The sequence below is a fragment of the Impatiens glandulifera genome, chromosome 1 (genome assembly GCF_907164915.1).
Source record: "Impatiens glandulifera chromosome 1, dImpGla2.1, whole genome shotgun sequence".
NCBI lineage: Eukaryota > Viridiplantae > Streptophyta > Magnoliopsida > Ericales > Balsaminaceae > Impatiens > Impatiens glandulifera.
Window position 1 is genome coordinate 21,633,243 of NC_061862.1, and position 4,259 is coordinate 21,637,501.

General features: G+C 36.3%; 1 pseudogene; it reads left to right on the top strand.

Annotated features, from left to right (window-relative positions):
- The first annotated feature begins 470 nt into the window (after positions 1-470).
- LOC124920718 lies at positions 471-3,555 on the top strand (annotated as a pseudogene).
- The last annotated feature ends 704 nt before the right edge of the window (positions 3,556-4,259 follow it).

Here is a 4,259-nt window from a genome sequence, read left to right on the forward strand (position 1 = left end):
GGATGACCACAACGTCTATGCCATGAATGCAAAAACTCTAACGGAGAGTTAGTTGATACTTGGTGGACCATCGGTGAAGAAGTAAGCACATCCTCTAAGACATATAAGTCATTGCAAACTTTACCCCCACCAATCGACTGGTCGGCTGTTATGTCCTGAAAAACACAATGAGAAGGGAAGAATGTTACCGAACCATTTAGAGACTCTGTAATACGTTTAACAGATAACAAATTTGAAGTGAATGATGAAACATGTAAGATAGAGTTCAAAGGTAACTTAGAAGAAAGCTGAATAGACCCTTTTCCTAAAATAAGTATAAGGGATCCATCTGCAACCCGAACAGTATTCTGTTGAGATAAATAAGAGTTAAACAAGCTAGAAGAATTTATCATATGGTCAGAGGCTCCTGAATTGATGATCCAAGAGTTAGAAGAAGACTGTGAGGTTGTTAAGGCAGAAGCCATGCCGGAATGGGCAAGATGAGAGGATGTGGAAGAAGCAGAAGAGTTGACTAGAAAGTTGTGAAGAGCACTCGTCTTCGAAATTGTCAAAGGAACCTCCGCTATAGGTGGAGGAGAGTATCCATACCAGAAATTTGTGTCTCCACTGAAAGGTGAGCATTATACTAATGATGTCCTCCAAAGTCAGGACCTCGGCCGCGACCACGACCACGACCACGAAGGTGAGGATGTAGGAGAAAACACCTATCACGAGTATGCCCTGTCTTCTGGCAGTGATCACACAGAGGTCACTACAACAAAATATACCTACATTGACCAATAATTACCAACGCATATTAAGCGTTGGTAAAAGTCTTAACAAAAAATAGTTTTGCCAACCTTTAATATCTATGACCACCTTTTCAAATAAAATAAAAATAAAAAAATAATTAATACGCGGGTCATAAACTCGGGCGGGTCACTCCTAATGAATGGGTTAAAGAGATGTGTTGTTCAATAACTTTCATTTTCACTTCTCTCTCTAGGATCCATCCTGAATCTCTTCTCATCCTTCTTCTGCCGCAACCTAATCTCCTCTAATTTCTTCTTTTGCCGCGATCAATCATTTATCAGAATCGATCTTCAATTACGACGATGATGCTCAGAACAAGATATTCAGGAAGAAGCCATGGGCTAACGACCCTCACTGCTTCAAGCGTGTCAGGATCTCCGCTCTCGCTCCAGCGGCACCATCGAGATCATGGGCTTTATGCAAGGGAAGACTTACGGAGACACCATCGTAGTCATGGATTCCTTCGCTCTCCCCGTTGAAGGCACGTAGACTAGGGTTAATGCCCAGGAAGACGCTTATGAGGTCGAATATTCCCAGACGAACAAGCATGTTTTATTTTATTTTATTTTATTTCAACATCGAAATTAGATTACAGTGAGTAAAAACCAGAAGGTGTAGATAGTGGTGATTCCAATCCCATAGCTAATGCTAGAAGAAAATCATAGTCTTTATGGTGTTGTTATGCTCTAAACCAAGAATATCTTCAGTTCTGTCTTGTCCTCATTAAGAGATGAGATCAGTTAAATCATTGAGTTGAATCACAATAACATGTTTGTTCTTGTAAACTTCTTATGTTTGCTAACACTAGTTTCAAATGGATCATATTTTGGAAACTCTAATATCTGAACTGATTTGACAATAACTTTCTATTAAATCCAAATACTTATTAGATGAAAAACCGCCAGCTAAATTCTGAATGTCTTGGACTAAGTTCAGCTTCCAAGAAATCTGATACAGAAAGTGTTTTTTCAAATGAAGCCAATAATTGTATTTTAGTAACTTGTAGATTTTCAAATTCACTTTTCCTTTTATATGGGGTATATATAATTGTTTGGCTGAAGTGTGGATACTTGTCATAGATTTTGAACACACATTTTCTACTTGACATTCATGCCCTTGAGGTTTGCTCTTATAATTGGTTCTTTAGGTAGGAAGGTAAGAAAACGTAGTTGGGTGGTACCATTCACACCCTGGTTATGGTTGTTGTCTTTCTGGTATCGATGTTTCAACGCAGATGCTGAACCAGCAGCATCAGGAGCCATTTCTGGCTGTAGTGATTGATCCAACTAAGACAGTTTCAGCTGGAAAGGTTGAGATAGGGGAATTTAGAACATATCCGCCAACTGATGATCCTGTTTCAGAATATCAAACCATCCCCTTGAACAAGATCGAAGACTTCGTCGTACACTGTAAACATGTTATATTATGATTGTTTTCAAATTCGGTTAGATTAGAGATCTTTGATACATGCATGTATGTATGTTTTAGAATATCTTGTTGAGTTTGTTTCTTGATATGCACTGGATATAACATATTTTAAATCATCACTTGACTGTCACATCTTGGATATGTTATGGAATAAGTACAGGGTGAACACTTTTTCCTCGTCGTCTTTGCTAGGAAATTGACACTATTTAGCTGGACAAATGTCTGATTTGGGTATGACCGCCTTTTCAGATTTTAATCATTGGTGCTGTATGTTGCAAGCTCTAAATGCTAATTGATTAACTTTTCTGTTATATATTATCATGCAGCTGAAAAGCTAGAGCAAGCTGAAAATTATTTGTCACATTCACGATTTGGGCCTCTTATAACTCTTTCTTCTTCAAGAAAGAAAGAGGTTAGTGGATACATATATATTATATGCTTTCTGTTTACAGAAGATACTTGTTTGATTGTATGATATTTGATCCGATTTTGTTGAATTGCAGGAAGAAAATGAACTTGCGAAAATAACTAAGGACAATGCAAAGATAACGGTTGAGCAGATTCACAAATTAATGTCACAGGTGGGTCTTTCTTCTCTTTCCAACTGTTTTGTGATTTTGGATCTTCTAATTATACATAATAATCATATTCTCTTTGATCAGGTTATAAAGGACATACTATTCAATTCAGTTAGACTGCTTAGCAGCAGCAACAGACACACAATTGCTGTGAACATTCTTCTAGTCCTGAACCTATGGTTGAAACCTAATCAAAATCCTCAATGGATTACCAACTCTGTTTCTGACATATATTTTCCTCTCTTTAAACCCCTAAACCTTACATTTTTTGTTCTTTGTGAACTGAAGAAAGCTAGGGATATTCAGCGACTTATTCTCCCATGGGTTTACTTTGCCAATTGCTTTTGCTTAGTTATGTTTGATACAATCTGATTCTGATATAGTGAACAGAGAATTGTAGAAATTTAGGAGGGAGGAGATATATAGAGGATATTATTGCTTGTTATTCCGATACATTAATGAGAAAAGAACAGAATAATATTGAATAGCATATTTCTAAGACAATGTCGGGTATGCAGGTTCTTACACTTGGAAACAATGTCGACCGTAAGTACCTCCCCAAAACAATGTTTACAATGTGCAAATAACTTTTAACCTTTAACAAATATGACACAAAAATTACAATTGACCTTCTAAGACAGGTTTTGAACTCTCATTCTATTTCATTCATTCATTTTTTTATATTTTAAAAGGTACTGCTGTCATTTATCAATGCATTGTGATTTTAGTTGGAAGGATGGATCGATTTGAGTTGTAATCATTGTTTATTGACAAGGGAACTGTCGAGACATCTTTCATAAAGGTATTTTTCTATATTTTTTTATGTCTTTTTTGTTTTGATTATTGCAATATTCTTTATTGATAGTATATTGTTAGAACTATAAGTAAAATTGTTCTCCTCTGTAATGAAGTTAATTAATCCTTGAAGAATAATTAATCCTTTTAAGAAGCGTTACATCATATCATGTCATGGTGTTCCACTCGACGACATTGGCTAAAAGCCTATATAATGAATAGCTGCAGTTCTCTTGATTTAAAAATTAATTATTACGAAAGCCTTCGTATGAAGCATTTTAATGTTTAAACAACATGGTGGCTATGTCAAAATTCGCGCCAATCTTTCTTATTCCCAGCTGCAACAAGTGTTCAAGCATGTGGTAATATGTTCATTACTTGAGAGTTGTCTTTAGTTATTTCTCCTGTGGATTGTTATCCCCTTTGCCTTTCTTGGAGATAACATGTATATTTAAAACATCTCACTGTAATCTTTATTTCTGAGTTTACCTAACAACATTTAGGATTGCTATGTTACAAATATGTACTATTGGCTAAACACAATCACGTATAGCCTTGATCCTTACAAGGGCTTTGGGTTGTTGTTGGCGCCATATCCCGCATCAGGATCGTCAAGGAAGCTTCTTGTCAATTTATGACCCGTCTGCCCTACCATTTCAGGTTTTA